At 61.0% G+C, this 17,891-nt stretch overlaps 1 protein-coding gene across 6 annotated transcripts in view; it reads left to right on the plus strand.

Moving 5' to 3' along the window:
- RUNX1T1 (RUNX1 partner transcriptional co-repressor 1) overlaps positions 1-17,891 on the plus strand; it is a 154,536-nt gene that overhangs the window by 84,350 nt on the left and 52,295 nt on the right. The window contains exon 1 of one of the 6 annotated variants that reach the window (XM_048507452.1): positions 15,991-16,020. The exons of the other annotated variants lie outside the window; for them this stretch is intronic. The gene's annotated coding sequence lies outside the window, so the exon portion shown is untranslated. Of the gene's footprint in view, positions 1-15,990; positions 16,021-17,891 lie in introns of those variants that run through there. 6 annotated transcript variants of the gene reach the window in all.

The raw sequence follows: 17,891 nt of genomic DNA on the forward strand, positions 1-17,891 counted from the left end.
CCACCCCCCCCCCCCCCCACCCCCCCCCCCCCCCACCCCCCCCCCCCCCCACCCCCCCCCCCCCCCACCCCCCCCCCCCCCCACCCCCCCCCCCCCCCACCCCCCCCCCCCCCCACCCCCCCCCCCCCCCACCCCCCCCCCCCCCCACCCCCCCCCCCCCCCACCCCCCCCCCCCCCCACCCCCCCCCCCCCCCACCCCCCCCCCCCCCCACCCCCCCCCCCCCCCACCCCCCCCCCCCCCCACCCCCCCCCCCCCCCACCCCCCCCCCCCCCCACCCCCCCCCCCCCCCACCCCCCCCCCCCCCCACCCCCCCCCCCCCCCACCCCCCCCCCCCCCCACCCCCCCCCCCCCCCACCCCCCCCCCCCCCCACCCCCCCCCCCCCCCACCCCCCCCCCCCCCCACCCCCCCCCCCCCCCACCCCCCCCCCCCCCCACCCCCCCCCCCCCCCACCCCCCCCCCCCCCCACCCCCCCCCCCCCCCACCCCCCCCCCCCCCCACCCCCCCCCCCCCCCACCCCCCCCCCCCCCCACCCCCCCCCCCCCCCACCCCCCCCCCCCCCCACCCCCCCCCCCCCCCACCCCCCCCCCCCCCCACCCCCCCCCCCCCCCACCCCCCCCCCCCCCCACCCCCCCCCCCCCCCACCCCCCCCCCCCCCCACCCCCCCCCCCCCCCACCCCCCCCCCCCCCCACCCCCCCCCCCCCCCACCCCCCCCCCCCCCCACCCCCCCCCCCCCCCACCCCCCCCCCCCCCCACCCCCCCCCCCCCCCACCCCCCCCCCCCCCCACCCCCCCCCCCCCCCACCCCCCCCCCCCCCCACCCCCCCCCCCCCCCACCCCCCCCCCCCCCCACCCCCCCCCCCCCCCACCCCCCCCCCCCCCCACCCCCCCCCCCCCCCACCCCCCCCCCCCCCCACCCCCCCCCCCCCCCACCCCCCCCCCCCCCCACCCCCCCCCCCCCCCACCCCCCCCCCCCCCCACCCCCCCCCCCCCCCACCCCCCCCCCCCCCCACCCCCCCCCCCCCCCACCCCCCCCCCCCCCCACCCCCCCCCCCCCCCACCCCCCCCCCCCCCCACCCCCCCCCCCCCCCACCCCCCCCCCCCCCCACCCCCCCCCCCCCCCACCCCCCCCCCCCCCCACCCCCCCCCCCCCCCACCCCCCCCCCCCCCCACCCCCCCCCCCCCCCACCCCCCCCCCCCCCCACCCCCCCCCCCCCCCACCCCCCCCCCCCCCCACCCCCCCCCCCCCCCACCCCCCCCCCCCCCCACCCCCCCCCCCCCCCACCCCCCCCCCCCCCCACCCCCCCCCCCCCCCACCCCCCCCCCCCCCCACCCCCCCCCCCCCCCACCCCCCCCCCCCCCCACCCCCCCCCCCCCCCACCCCCCCCCCCCCCCACCCCCCCCCCCCCCCACCCCCCCCCCCCCCCACCCCCCCCCCCCCCCACCCCCCCCCCCCCCCACCCCCCCCCCCCCCCACCCCCCCCCCCCCCCACCCCCCCCCCCCCCCACCCCCCCCCCCCCCCACCCCCCCCCCCCCCCACCCCCCCCCCCCCCCACCCCCCCCCCCCCCCACCCCCCCCCCCCCCCACCCCCCCCCCCCCCCACCCCCCCCCCCCCCCACCCCCCCCCCCCCCCACCCCCCCCCCCCCCCACCCCCCCCCCCCCCCACCCCCCCCCCCCCCCACCCCCCCCCCCCCCCACCCCCCCCCCCCCCCACCCCCCCCCCCCCCCACCCCCCCCCCCCCCCACCCCCCCCCCCCCCCACCCCCCCCCCCCCCCACCCCCCCCCCCCCCCACCCCCCCCCCCCCCCACCCCCCCCCCCCCCCACCCCCCCCCCCCCCCACCCCCCCCCCCCCCCACCCCCCCCCCCCCCCACCCCCCCCCCCCCCCACCCCCCCCCCCCCCCACCCCCCCCCCCCCCCACCCCCCCCCCCCCCCACCCCCCCCCCCCCCCACCCCCCCCCCCCCCCACCCCCCCCCCCCCCCACCCCCCCCCCCCCCCACCCCCCCCCCCCCCCACCCCCCCCCCCCCCCACCCCCCCCCCCCCCCACCCCCCCCCCCCCCCACCCCCCCCCCCCCCCACCCCCCCCCCCCCCCACCCCCCCCCCCCCCCACCCCCCCCCCCCCCCACCCCCCCCCCCCCCCACCCCCCCCCCCCCCCACCCCCCCCCCCCCCCACCCCCCCCCCCCCCCACCCCCCCCCCCCCCCACCCCCCCCCCCCCCCACCCCCCCCCCCCCCCACCCCCCCCCCCCCCCACCCCCCCCCCCCCCCACCCCCCCCCCCCCCCACCCCCCCCCCCCCCCACCCCCCCCCCCCCCCACCCCCCCCCCCCCCCACCCCCCCCCCCCCCCACCCCCCCCCCCCCCCACCCCCCCCCCCCCCCACCCCCCCCCCCCCCCACCCCCCCCCCCCCCCACCCCCCCCCCCCCCCACCCCCCCCCCCCCCCACCCCCCCCCCCCCCCACCCCCCCCCCCCCCCACCCCCCCCCCCCCCCACCCCCCCCCCCCCCCACCCCCCCCCCCCCCCACCCCCCCCCCCCCCCACCCCCCCCCCCCCCCACCCCCCCCCCCCCCCACCCCCCCCCCCCCCCACCCCCCCCCCCCCCCACCCCCCCCCCCCCCCACCCCCCCCCCCCCCCACCCCCCCCCCCCCCCACCCCCCCCCCCCCCCACCCCCCCCCCCCCCCACCCCCCCCCCCCCCCACCCCCCCCCCCCCCCACCCCCCCCCCCCCCCACCCCCCCCCCCCCCCACCCCCCCCCCCCCCCACCCCCCCCCCCCCCCACCCCCCCCCCCCCCCACCCCCCCCCCCCCCCACCCCCCCCCCCCCCCACCCCCCCCCCCCCCCACCCCCCCCCCCCCCCACCCCCCCCCCCCCCCACCCCCCCCCCCCCCCACCCCCCCCCCCCCCCACCCCCCCCCCCCCCCACCCCCCCCCCCCCCCACCCCCCCCCCCCCCCACCCCCCCCCCCCCCCACCCCCCCCCCCCCCCACCCCCCCCCCCCCCCACCCCCCCCCCCCCCCACCCCCCCCCCCCCCCACCCCCCCCCCCCCCCACCCCCCCCCCCCCCCACCCCCCCCCCCCCCCACCCCCCCCCCCCCCCACCCCCCCCCCCCCCCACCCCCCCCCCCCCCCACCCCCCCCCCCCCCCACCCCCCCCCCCCCCCACCCCCCCCCCCCCCCACCCCCCCCCCCCCCCACCCCCCCCCCCCCCCACCCCCCCCCCCCCCCACCCCCCCCCCCCCCCACCCCCCCCCCCCCCCACCCCCCCCCCCCCCCACCCCCCCCCCCCCCCACCCCCCCCCCCCCCCACCCCCCCCCCCCCCCACCCCCCCCCCCCCCCACCCCCCCCCCCCCCCACCCCCCCCCCCCCCCACCCCCCCCCCCCCCCACCCCCCCCCCCCCCCACCCCCCCCCCCCCCCACCCCCCCCCCCCCCCACCCCCCCCCCCCCCCACCCCCCCCCCCCCCCACCCCCCCCCCCCCCCACCCCCCCCCCCCCCCACCCCCCCCCCCCCCCACCCCCCCCCCCCCCCACCCCCCCCCCCCCCCACCCCCCCCCCCCCCCACCCCCCCCCCCCCCCACCCCCCCCCCCCCCCACCCCCCCCCCCCCCCACCCCCCCCCCCCCCCACCCCCCCCCCCCCCCACCCCCCCCCCCCCCCACCCCCCCCCCCCCCCACCCCCCCCCCCCCCCACCCCCCCCCCCCCCCACCCCCCCCCCCCCCCACCCCCCCCCCCCCCCACCCCCCCCCCCCCCCACCCCCCCCCCCCCCCACCCCCCCCCCCCCCCACCCCCCCCCCCCCCCACCCCCCCCCCCCCCCACCCCCCCCCCCCCCCACCCCCCCCCCCCCCCACCCCCCCCCCCCCCCACCCCCCCCCCCCCCCACCCCCCCCCCCCCCCACCCCCCCCCCCCCCCACCCCCCCCCCCCCCCACCCCCCCCCCCCCCCACCCCCCCCCCCCCCCACCCCCCCCCCCCCCCACCCCCCCCCCCCCCCACCCCCCCCCCCCCCCACCCCCCCCCCCCCCCACCCCCCCCCCCCCCCACCCCCCCCCCCCCCCACCCCCCCCCCCCCCCACCCCCCCCCCCCCCCACCCCCCCCCCCCCCCACCCCCCCCCCCCCCCACCCCCCCCCCCCCCCACCCCCCCCCCCCCCCACCCCCCCCCCCCCCCACCCCCCCCCCCCCCCACCCCCCCCCCCCCCCACCCCCCCCCCCCCCCACCCCCCCCCCCCCCCACCCCCCCCCCCCCCCACCCCCCCCCCCCCCCACCCCCCCCCCCCCCCACCCCCCCCCCCCCCCACCCCCCCCCCCCCCCACCCCCCCCCCCCCCCACCCCCCCCCCCCCCCACCCCCCCCCCCCCCCACCCCCCCCCCCCCCCACCCCCCCCCCCCCCCACCCCCCCCCCCCCCCACCCCCCCCCCCCCCCACCCCCCCCCCCCCCCACCCCCCCCCCCCCCCACCCCCCCCCCCCCCCACCCCCCCCCCCCCCCACCCCCCCCCCCCCCCACCCCCCCCCCCCCCCACCCCCCCCCCCCCCCACCCCCCCCCCCCCCCACCCCCCCCCCCCCCCACCCCCCCCCCCCCCCACCCCCCCCCCCCCCCACCCCCCCCCCCCCCCACCCCCCCCCCCCCCCACCCCCCCCCCCCCCCACCCCCCCCCCCCCCCACCCCCCCCCCCCCCCACCCCCCCCCCCCCCCACCCCCCCCCCCCCCCACCCCCCCCCCCCCCCACCCCCCCCCCCCCCCACCCCCCCCCCCCCCCACCCCCCCCCCCCCCCACCCCCCCCCCCCCCCACCCCCCCCCCCCCCCACCCCCCCCCCCCCCCACCCCCCCCCCCCCCCACCCCCCCCCCCCCCCACCCCCCCCCCCCCCCACCCCCCCCCCCCCCCACCCCCCCCCCCCCCCACCCCCCCCCCCCCCCACCCCCCCCCCCCCCCACCCCCCCCCCCCCCCACCCCCCCCCCCCCCCACCCCCCCCCCCCCCCACCCCCCCCCCCCCCCACCCCCCCCCCCCCCCACCCCCCCCCCCCCCCACCCCCCCCCCCCCCCACCCCCCCCCCCCCCCACCCCCCCCCCCCCCCACCCCCCCCCCCCCCCACCCCCCCCCCCCCCCACCCCCCCCCCCCCCCACCCCCCCCCCCCCCCACCCCCCCCCCCCCCCACCCCCCCCCCCCCCCACCCCCCCCCCCCCCCACCCCCCCCCCCCCCCACCCCCCCCCCCCCCCACCCCCCCCCCCCCCCACCCCCCCCCCCCCCCACCCCCCCCCCCCCCCACCCCCCCCCCCCCCCACCCCCCCCCCCCCCCACCCCCCCCCCCCCCCACCCCCCCCCCCCCCCACCCCCCCCCCCCCCCACCCCCCCCCCCCCCCACCCCCCCCCCCCCCCACCCCCCCCCCCCCCCACCCCCCCCCCCCCCCACCCCCCCCCCCCCCCACCCCCCCCCCCCCCCACCCCCCCCCCCCCCCACCCCCCCCCCCCCCCACCCCCCCCCCCCCCCACCCCCCCCCCCCCCCACCCCCCCCCCCCCCCACCCCCCCCCCCCCCCACCCCCCCCCCCCCCCACCCCCCCCCCCCCCCACCCCCCCCCCCCCCCACCCCCCCCCCCCCCCACCCCCCCCCCCCCCCACCCCCCCCCCCCCCCACCCCCCCCCCCCCCCACCCCCCCCCCCCCCCACCCCCCCCCCCCCCCACCCCCCCCCCCCCCCACCCCCCCCCCCCCCCACCCCCCCCCCCCCCCACCCCCCCCCCCCCCCACCCCCCCCCCCCCCCACCCCCCCCCCCCCCCACCCCCCCCCCCCCCCACCCCCCCCCCCCCCCACCCCCCCCCCCCCCCACCCCCCCCCCCCCCCACCCCCCCCCCCCCCCACCCCCCCCCCCCCCCACCCCCCCCCCCCCCCACCCCCCCCCCCCCCCACCCCCCCCCCCCCCCACCCCCCCCCCCCCCCACCCCCCCCCCCCCCCACCCCCCCCCCCCCCCACCCCCCCCCCCCCCCACCCCCCCCCCCCCCCACCCCCCCCCCCCCCCACCCCCCCCCCCCCCCACCCCCCCCCCCCCCCACCCCCCCCCCCCCCCACCCCCCCCCCCCCCCACCCCCCCCCCCCCCCACCCCCCCCCCCCCCCACCCCCCCCCCCCCCCACCCCCCCCCCCCCCCACCCCCCCCCCCCCCCACCCCCCCCCCCCCCCACCCCCCCCCCCCCCCACCCCCCCCCCCCCCCACCCCCCCCCCCCCCCACCCCCCCCCCCCCCCACCCCCCCCCCCCCCCACCCCCCCCCCCCCCCACCCCCCCCCCCCCCCACCCCCCCCCCCCCCCACCCCCCCCCCCCCCCACCCCCCCCCCCCCCCACCCCCCCCCCCCCCCACCCCCCCCCCCCCCCACCCCCCCCCCCCCCCACCCCCCCCCCCCCCCACCCCCCCCCCCCCCCACCCCCCCCCCCCCCCACCCCCCCCCCCCCCCACCCCCCCCCCCCCCCACCCCCCCCCCCCCCCACCCCCCCCCCCCCCCACCCCCCCCCCCCCCCACCCCCCCCCCCCCCCACCCCCCCCCCCCCCCACCCCCCCCCCCCCCCACCCCCCCCCCCCCCCACCCCCCCCCCCCCCCACCCCCCCCCCCCCCCACCCCCCCCCCCCCCCACCCCCCCCCCCCCCCACCCCCCCCCCCCCCCACCCCCCCCCCCCCCCACCCCCCCCCCCCCCCACCCCCCCCCCCCCCCACCCCCCCCCCCCCCCACCCCCCCCCCCCCCCACCCCCCCCCCCCCCCACCCCCCCCCCCCCCCACCCCCCCCCCCCCCCACCCCCCCCCCCCCCCACCCCCCCCCCCCCCCACCCCCCCCCCCCCCCACCCCCCCCCCCCCCCACCCCCCCCCCCCCCCACCCCCCCCCCCCCCCACCCCCCCCCCCCCCCACCCCCCCCCCCCCCCACCCCCCCCCCCCCCCACCCCCCCCCCCCCCCACCCCCCCCCCCCCCCACCCCCCCCCCCCCCCACCCCCCCCCCCCCCCACCCCCCCCCCCCCCCACCCCCCCCCCCCCCCACCCCCCCCCCCCCCCACCCCCCCCCCCCCCCACCCCCCCCCCCCCCCACCCCCCCCCCCCCCCACCCCCCCCCCCCCCCACCCCCCCCCCCCCCCACCCCCCCCCCCCCCCACCCCCCCCCCCCCCCACCCCCCCCCCCCCCCACCCCCCCCCCCCCCCACCCCCCCCCCCCCCCACCCCCCCCCCCCCCCACCCCCCCCCCCCCCCACCCCCCCCCCCCCCCACCCCCCCCCCCCCCCACCCCCCCCCCCCCCCACCCCCCCCCCCCCCCACCCCCCCCCCCCCCCACCCCCCCCCCCCCCCACCCCCCCCCCCAGGCTGATGGGAATTGTAGTTCCTGAACATCTGGAGAGCCGCAGGTTCCCTACCCCTGATCTAAGGACTAAAGTATTTACATTAGAGGTATCAGCTAATTATTCAGTATCTCTTCAGAGAATGTGAGCGGGCAAAACAATGGCAGAATATGATTCAGTACAATAAATACATTAATTTAATTGCCTAAGTCCAGTAGGAATCATTATTCACTGAAAATATCATCATAAGTGTTAAAAAAACTATAAAGCTATGTGTAAATATGTTCATTTCTAGTGATTTCATTTCATAAAAGACCTTCTGAGTTTTTGTGCACTTATAAATAAATGATTAACACATTGGATTTGTTTTCAATTAGAAAATATTGTACAATATATATGGTAGAATACATGAAATAATGACTAATGTGGAGAAAATTAATGCAATTCAGATTCTCTCATCCATGTGTGGCAGGGCATTTCTGGTTGTGCAAGACTGAGGGTAATTTTCACCTGTTTCTTTCTCATAGTAGATGTCCAAGTTGAATCTCAAACTGTGAGACTAATCTGATGCTTGAGGGTTTTTTTAATTGGATTGTAGGCACCTATAGCAGGAAGGGAGATGCAGAAATAATCTGTTTCGCATTAGAATCCTTTCACTTCTTTGTATTTAAACCAGTGAATAGAATCAAATTATTTTCTGTCAATAAATTGTTAGAACACAAGATCATCATGGGGAATTGACACTTAGTACTTTGCACAAAGCAAAACATTTATGGAATTAATTGCTAACTGTATATTATATCAGACATTAGAATACATATGTTGTGTTTAAAATGGTGAGTTAAATTTATGGAGAATGGATCTATATTATCAGTTTCTAATTTATGAGCATCATAAATCTGCAGGGTCATAGACATTTTGTCTGATGTAGCAAGGCAGTTCTTACATTCTTATGCTAAAAGAGGCCTGCACAACTTGTGACCTGTCAAACTGATTAAAGCCCACCAGCAATGAATTATTGGCTACCTGCAAGGCACTGCAAAAATAGAAGAATTGTAATGCCATCTGGCTGTCCATGGTACGTAGCTTGTGGATTGCATTCACCCTGAATAGCTCATGAGTTATATGGAACTGTGGTGCTACTCTGGGTTGGATCCAGACTAAATTTTTATGTCAGTAAAATGGAACTTCCTTCCTCCTCCCACCACCGTCCCCCAGCACTGGAGGAATAGGGGAACATCAAGTGAAATGTGTGCACAGGAAGGAGAAACTGGTGGAAACTGCTAGTTGATTCTGGATCATCTGTGGTTAAGTTTCTCACTGAAGGTGAAAAAAATCATCTACCACATGAAATATTTCATGTATGACAATTTGATTTCTTCTTACCCTCATTGTTCTGAAATTAGAAGCAGCTTTCATCTATATAGGGAAAAGTAGTGGAGTCTTAGCTGGTGAACCAGATTTGCTTTTGCACTCCTACATGCCAGCTGGGTGATCTTGGGCTAGTCACAGTTCTTTTGAACTCTATCAACCCCACCTTCCTCACAGGGTGTCTGTTGTGGGGAGTGGAAGGGAAAAGAGCTTGTAAGCTGCCTTGAGTCAGTAGATAAAAGCAGCGTATAAATCCAAATGCTTACTCTTAGTCCAGGCCAGGGATTGGGTTCTCCCAATAAGTTCCAGGAAGGATGGTGTGCTATATAGTGGGTTTTAAATCTTGGATTTTTAAAACAACCCTGAGAAAATCCTATGTGTCCAAGGCACTAGCATTTCTTGTGAAACCCCTGTATCAGTACATACTATATTACAGTGGATTAGCTTTGTGAAATAGGGCTTTTCTGCACGCATGACTTACCACATATTTTCCCAGGAGTCAAATCTTGGATCTTGGAAATGTTTGCTGTAAAATTGTTCCGCACATGTCCCTTCTGCTCATGGTTTTGGGTTTTTTTTCCCTCTGGCCTTTTCAGTAGTTATTCTACCCTCTACATCTATTGCAAAAAAATTATTACCCCAGATGGTGGTGGGATATCATCCAACATTCAGAGCAATCTTCCCCTCTTTTTTTCTTTTGCACAGGCACTCTAGTGTTACTGCACAGTTACAAAAGTGGCAATTTATAAATTTCTCAGCCTCCATTTGTATTATTGAGAACTATCAACCCAAAATGGGAACCAGAACAATTCCTGGAGCAGGTGCCACACCTGAAGGAACAGAAACATATTGCCCGTGTTCCCTCAAAGAACATTTTTTGCAGATTAATGCTCAGTAGTGTACCATGGTTACTGTGACAGAAAAACAATGTATTCCTTTTAAAACAGATGATGATGGGGAGGAGAAAATGCTGAAGGGGAGGTTGGACAATTACACAAGGATGTAGATAAGGGTCAGGTGTTTGGTGGTGTGGAGAAATAACGCTTGTTCCAACATGATAGCATGCTCAAGGGAAGCTGGCTTGGAAATGAATTGAGAAAAACATTGTCGAAAAGATGCTTGGGGAAATAATTGAGGGAAAATGAGGGGAAAGCATTTCCAGAACCAAATGGTGGATCTCAAAACTGTGGAAAATAATTGCAAAATTAAAAGAATATGTAGATTTGGTGGCAAGATACATTGTGAACAATTTGTGTGGAAAAGGTCATAGTCAAGCCATAATTGGGTTGTGGTAACAAAAAATGAAGTCAAATGGATATACCAATGTATGGGTTGAGATGTAATGAAATGTGTCACTGGCTAGTTTCACGACTTTGGGATTGTATTTACAAGTATTATGAAGGGGCTTGAAAAGCAAGGGAAAACTCAGAATCTTTTTGGAATACAGGAGTTGTGTTATTGTTTGCTAAACTTGCCTTGCAAAACAAACAATTTACCAAGTCAGAAATTAGTTTTACAGTTTTTGTTTGACTTAACTAAGAAAAAAATGAATTGGTGCAGGATGGGGTTTTTTTGTTTATTTTGCTTGCATATTGCAGGAAAGCAATTATCAGATGGAAAATGTATTTCAGTAATTTTTAAAATAGATAATTTTCAGTATGGTATTAACTGATAATTGCATAAACCAGTAATTTGTTCTCCCAGTAAATATGGGGAAAACCTGTTTTTGAAAAATCAGTCATTATCAGTAGCAGGTAAAAAGGAAGTTCTTCCCTTCAGCCTTCAGAGAAACTGCCAACTTAAAGATCATAACTACTTGGTATTCTTCTGCTTTAGCATAAGAAAGCCCAAACTTAACATTGCAGCCTTGATATTGTAATAGTCAAAATATGAAATTCGAATGAGGGAAACTGGGTTGCTATCCCTGTTTTTCTATTCAGGTAGGGTTGCCAACCTCCATGTGAGGCTTGGAGGTTTCCCACTATTACAGTTGATCTCCAGATGACCAAGACAACACCACAGCATTATATCCTGCTGAAGTCCCTTCCCAAGGCCCAATCTCCCCAGGCTCTACCCCCGAAATCTTCAGGTTTTCCAAACCCAGAACTAGCATCCCTATATTAAACTCATTGTATAACCCTGGAGGAGCCGCGTGGTATAGTGGTTAAGTGCTTGCACTGCCACTCACATGGTCAGGAGTTCGAGACCCCTGTGGGTAAGATATCCTGGCAGATGGCTTATGGTCAACCTAGGCATCCATCCATTCCTTGGTCGGTAAGGGTAAAGAATAGCCGGGGAAAGTGCACTGGTACCCCGGGGCCGAACACAACTGAAGGGGAAACTTTACCTTTTTTTAACCCTGGGCCAATCAATTCTCTCTCATTCTCAGCCTAACCTGCCTCACAGGTTTGTTATTAAGATAAGGTAGGGGAAAAGGTAATTGTACATGACACTGTCAAATAATTGGGAGAACATAAGGAGAGCCCTTCTCGATCAGACATGCGTGGTCCATCTGATTCAACATCCTGTTTTACACAGCAGCCAACTAGTTCCTCTGGGGGAGTAATGAAGAGCCTAGAGAGCAGGGCCTTCCCCTGATGCTGCCTCCTAACCTTAGAGGTTTATTGCCCTTCAATCACCATAGCTCCTTCAGTCACCATGGCTACTAGCAGGAGGGGCAGAATAAAAATGTACACAATATATAGACAGATCCATGCAAGAACTGTATTAATTACTCATCATCCTAAATTGTTAATTACATGTTGCTTCCATTTTTACAAGATGTTTAATCCTTTAATCCAATTTTAGTACATTTGTATCTTCTCTTTCTCCTGCTCCCTATGTCACCATGCTATATGATCAGGAAAATAACATAACTCTGACTTAATGATATATATATATTAACACCATCACAATGTTTCACTTAGTAACATCATGCAAAACAAATGGTATGGTTATGACACTGAAGAGACATGTGTACACAGTGGTCCCACACATGTCAGCTTGTTAGGATATATCTGGTGTGTTCCCTTTTATGCTCAATAAGCATGAACAATCCTTATTGTTAGTTGCTAGACAGCAGTTTAAAGAGAACAACATGGCAGGAAAACTAGCATTGGTAAATTCAACCAGTGTTAGAAGTTTCTATGGGTTTGCAGAAGAATACTGGTCACAATCAATGAAAAGTATTTTTTAAGCATCTTTCAGCCCTGGACATACATCTGGAACTCTTTATACTAGCTAACAGTAAAATAAATGCCACTGCTTATTATATCCTACGTTTTCTATTTTCAAAAGGAAATTGAAAACATACCACTAGCAGAACTGCCTGACATTGAACTGGCTATTGAGGGAAGCATCAGTTGTGTATTTACATATTCCGTAGTTTGTTCCATACATCAGTGTTCCTTTATGTGCTCACTTGGATGTTTTCCATGTAAGCTGAAATTTTACCATATATGAAAGGCCATATTGTTTTTAAAATGGATTAAACCATTAAGATACGGGAAGTGAAGTAAATGCTCCTGACTAGAGAGAGATTTCTTTTTTCCCTTCCTCTGCTGCGCACATGTTTTTCTTAGTGGTCTTCTTCTGTCTTCGTATTTATTTTTTATAATGTTGGAAACACTTGCAATACATATCACAGTTCACCTAAAAGTTAAATACAGAGTTAAAAATAATTCCCGTAATAAGAACCAAATGTATGACAAAGAGCAGTTCAGTGTCAGAAACCAAAACAATCCTCAGAAGAAACGTCATAATTTAGAGTTGGTTTTACAGCATTCTTTAATTTAGAGTAGGGCAAAATGTTTCTGTGATTAAATCACAGCTTCTAGCTCTTTGCTTGCTAAAAGAGATTCAGGAATGTATAGTTCATTTTTAAAATGTAACCCAGAACAAATGGAAGAGATATTTGCATGCTTGAAACATATTTTATGAATTTATCTTAAAACTCTCCTGTTACCAGAGACATGTTTTCATATAGGTTGGGTTTGGACTGTTCTAGTACCATCTGCCCTCATCATGAATTTATTGCAGAAAACAGAAAAGAATAAGTTCCAGCCATATCTCCCTTGAATTTTGAGAAGCTATTGAGCCCTGTGGGGCATTGTGGTGAGCTGCAGTACTGCAGTCAAATCTTCTCATGACCTTAGTTTGATCTTGATGGAAGTCGGTTTCAGGTAGTCTGTGCTTTAGCTTTGCTACTTATTGGGCTTAAACACAGTTTGAAGAAGTATTCTCAACTTTATTTTTTTTAAACAGAGCACACAATGCTTTGTCAAGCTTAAATAATTTCCATAAAAGGCAGTATGTTATGACTGAACTCTTAAAGGCACCAAGCAAAGTCTAACCTGCTTATGATTAGCTAGAGCCCTCTACCTATATCAGGTATTTCATTGGCCTCCAAGGTGGAGGACCTTTGATTCAGAAGGGCCAGTAGGTAAAGAGAGGTCTTTAACTTTGACCCCTTAATGTGCGCTTGTTTTCATGGTCTGGCAAATCCTAATTATATAATTAAGTTACTTGCCCACTCTGAGTTGTTGATAATGAAGGAAGATCCTTGTGTCTTAGTTTGTGATGTTTGTCATGGAGCAGAAATTAGTCCACAGGATTTCACTGCCGAGTAATTGTGGAGTACAGTGCTTATGGTTTCTAAAGAAGCAAGCAATACACCTTCCACACCCCCATAGCTTCTCTAAATGCTCCTCGCCCCCATGGAGAGCATGTTAATCACGATCAGCTGATAGAAGCTGTGGTGGTTTCAGATTGAACACAGCTGTCCTGCCAATATTAGTTCTGATCGCAGCTTTTCTGCTTGGAACACTGATTGTAGGGCATCCTTTTATACTTTGCTGCTTGAGGGTGCCAAAGTCATGAGTTCAGAGACTTATGTGTATATATATACACTGGATTAGCTCTTGTTAAACTTTAAAAATGACCTCCAATAAGTTTCCTAGCCTCTGAGATTTGGTTTCTTGACAGTGGCACAGGCACTGAAATGACTTGGCAGTGAAAGCTGAGATCTGAATGAAGGTAAGTTCCAGTCAGCTCTGATTAAAGCAAAGCAGCTGGTATGGCACCAATGGCTAGTGTTTCCAACAAACCTGGAGAAAAAAAACTCCCTGTCTGTTTAATCAGGGTTTACTGTGTGAAAATGGGCAGCAAACGTTTTTCATGGCATGGAAGTAAATTCCATCTGATGAATAACATGCTTTTAAACCTCTGTTTAGATGGATGGGGCTCTTTGCATCCAGGCATTTGGAAACTTTACTCATGGTAACTTGCTGCCTTGAGATTTTCCTTGCTCCCCACAGGTCATCTTGTTCGCCCTAGCATATAGCAATGTTCAAAGGTGGATTAGAGCAAATAATAGTCAGTCTTGATGGTGGTGGGCTTATTAAGAGAAGTTCCTCCATAGGCTGGGAGAAACAGCAGTGAATCACTTTAAGTATCTCCAGTCTTGGGTTCTTCCCATGTTCATTTTCTTACTGTTAGTATGTATGATGCAATGAGTATTTTGTGCCTTCACTGTTTCTCTCTGTCCTGGATCTATTCTTTTCTCTCTGTTCCATCTCTACCTGGTGCTTCATTAACTCTCTGTATGTATCTAACTTTAGTTTGCTTTCGAGGTGGAGACACTTGAGTATTCTTACCACTAGTTTGCTTGATCAAGTAATTTCACAATCTGAGTAACTCCCCTTCCATAAACAGAGATGTGGGGTAGAAAAATCTCCTGTGCTTTATTTTTCCGTGGACAAATTTCCATTACTAAAGATTAATTGGATTGAATCCAGACAGCTGTTTCTTATCCAGTTTCCCCTCCTTGCTACAGGTTCTGTTTCTCATGGTTGTTGTATGTATAGATCCCATCATACCCAGTGTAGTCTTTAGTAGTCAAAGGGGAATTTGGCTTACTTCTACACCAGCTGGTTGGATGTAAACCTGGTAAACGTTTATAGAAGGTCTTCAGATTCCTTTGTAATTGCTTGGGTTTTTGTGTATTACCGTATATACCTGACTTGACTGGGTTTATCTCTACTTAATATTATAATTTTAAGCAAAGTTACAGGCATGGAAGTAAATGGACTCAGAAGGGTATAACTCTGCTAAGGTCTGCTCTGGAATTCTTGCCTTGTAATTGTGATCATCAGCACTATTAGGTGGTCACAGAAAACTTGTAAGCATATGCAATAATCACTTACTTTAAATAAATGAAGTATTTTGTTTATGGTCTGCACTTGGCCTTCTAGGATATACAATCTGGGGTGCACATCTAAGCCACCATTTTATTTTACCTAGTGGACAGTGGTCTTTGGTTTAAAAATCAAAGGAATATATCACACAAACCACTGTGCATGTCTCCAAGAGTTCTTTGGAATGTGAAGTTATGAGATGTGAAAAGGATAAATGAATTTGTTTCCCATCTCCAGCGTGTCAGTGTGACAGTTATTTTGTATTTTAAAAGCCTTGATAATGTCACAAGCATTATAGAATTACATCTTTGATGGGATCAATTCTTGATAAGTATTTACTTTTGAGTTGCCCATCGGAGTTAAACTGTATTGTTTCTTGTTAAATAGAAGATAATTCAGAATGATCAGTCATAACACCTATTGTTAACCCTACAAGTTTCTGAAAAGTTTTGGATTGAGGATCTATTTATTCTTCAGAATAACTTAAACAGCATCTGGGAATATTAAAAAGTTAGGCAGTTAACTCAGTAAAAAAAATCAAACAAATAATACATCTGTTTATGTAATGTAATGTGAACTATTTGGGGTCTTGGCCTTTTCCAAAGCCTGCCTTTCCTTGATTCTGTTTCTTGGCTGTGTCCTGGTGTCAACTCATTCACCAGCGAACTCCAAAAAGATAGACGCAGAAAGCTGTGATTGTGTGCATGGAAAGGAATTGCTTTTTAGGCGATAAAGAGCTGTTATAGGATATTCACTGTGCCTATTATTTCATGAGTAACAGACGAAGTTAGTGGAGTATGACTTTCTCCTCCACCATTCACTACTCCCTTGCTGCTCACGACTGTGCTTATGCTATGCTGCTTCAGATTTGTATACCTGGAATACATTTTCCAACACTTCAGTGTGAGTGTTAGCAGAATGAAAACCAGATGGGCCAGCAGTTGCCAATGTTATCTCCTGGCCAGCTCTGGCAAGCCTCTCTTTCTTTCTCCTTTCTTGGCATGGCAGAAATATTTGCCTTTATTTAGGGGAGCCAGTATTCCTTTTCCATGTCTCTCTTCCTGTGGTGCAACTTAAAACTGAAAGCTGTTTATTGCCTTGTTGCTGAGGTTGGTGGAGGTGAGTGCAAGAAACAATTAACATTTTGAGACACATTTCCTCCCCCTTCCTCCTCCTCTTTTGAATTTGTCATCCTTGCTTGTTAAATATTTGATCACAGCTCAGTCCAGCAAATTGCTTTATTGCTTTTGTTTGTTCAGTTTACAACACCCATTGTCTCTTATATTTGTAGATGTCTTAATGCTCCTTCCCCCAATCCCCAAAAGTGCAAATATTTAAGTTTGTGAAAATGTACTTTGATGGAATGGTAATAAAATTGAGATTGCCATTCTATTTTCATTCTATGTCTTTTTTCTTCCTAAAACTTTTTTTAAAAAAATTAGTTTGATTGTAGACTTTTTTGAAGTTGAAATAGCAAGGAATGGACCTCATAGTTTCTTAGAATTGGCACATTGGAACAAGGTACCTGTGGCTCCTTATTTCAGTGAGATTCACACAAGAATTCTTCTCTGTGGATTGTGCTTAAATGTTTTCCTTAAATTTGATTTTCATCCATATATGTGCTGGGTCTCAGCATTACTTTTTACAGAATCTTATGATTGTCCAATTTCTCTCCTCCCTTGAACTGTGAAATCATATAGCAGCTCAAACTGGTTAGCTATATTTTTAAGCATTCAGTGTTGGGCCAAATTATTTAGGTTTTCTATTTATTGCTATAAAATGTTATATCACTAACAGTATATCATGATGCCTGAGGGTAGTATGGCTAAGCAATTGTAAGTACAAATGTTTATCAAGGTGTAAATGGAGAAAATTGGAAACTATAAAGCAGCATTTCTGTAGAAAAGTCACAGTATCATTTTGCCATATTGTCATTTGGGCTTGATTAAAGTCACCAAATACTTGCCTTTCATTCTCAAAGGAAATTCCACCGAACTGCTCATATGAATAGTCCATTATAGTTTGATTTTGAGTTGATAGCCATGTTTTAATTCTAATGCAGGTAATCTAAAATAATATATAGTTCAAGACTTGTAAGACAGGCGAAATCCACAGGCGAAATCATATTGCATTATGATATAAAATGTAACAGGCCCTAATCCCATTGTCTTCTTCCCTATCTGCTTCCTGTACCTTACTGATGGAGATCATGCCTTTATCATCTCTAAAACCACTGGAATATATAACATCCAACACATGCCCAAATCATTCAGTTTGATTCCCAGATAGTATGTGAAATATTAAATGTACTATTCATCTGTATATACATAAATTTCTGTGTATCCCCTGTGAAAATATTGTGTCCTTAAATAAATGTTGATCAGTAGAGTTGCCAGTTCTGGGTTGGGAAATACTTGGACTATTGGGGGGAGGAGCCTGAGGAGGATGGGATTTGGGGAGGGGACAGACTTCAGTGGGATATAAGACCATAGAGTCCACCTTCCAAAGTGGTCATTTTCTCCACGTGAGTGAATCTCTGGCCCGTGGAGCTCAGCTGTAACTGTGGAAGATCTTCAGTACTACCTAAAGTCTGGCAACCCTAGTTTATCAGGGTAGGGACACCCAGTAGACTGGGTGGAAAGTCATGACCATTGGTACTTTATCACACATTAGGAGAAGATAGTCTTATGGTTGATGTTGCAAAAGCTGGAAGATGTTTCCAACCCTGCTTTCCCCCTTAATATGAATCCACATACTTAGAAAAAAACCCATTAATCTGTATAGGACATATTATTTGATTTTTCATGTGAAACCAGAAGTTAAAATGTCAACCATGATCATGAGCATTTGAACTAGTATCCAACAGTCTTAACACTCCAATTCTAAACCCATTTACTTGGAGAGAATTACCATTAGTTTTGTTTGAACCAAATATAGAATCACATAGGATTGAACTGGAAGACTACCTTCTTACTTGAAAGTGATTGATT

The sequence above is a fragment of the Sphaerodactylus townsendi genome, linkage group LG09, assembly GCF_021028975.2.
Source record: "Sphaerodactylus townsendi isolate TG3544 linkage group LG09, MPM_Stown_v2.3, whole genome shotgun sequence".
Classification (NCBI taxonomy): domain Eukaryota; kingdom Metazoa; phylum Chordata; class Lepidosauria; order Squamata; family Sphaerodactylidae; genus Sphaerodactylus; species Sphaerodactylus townsendi.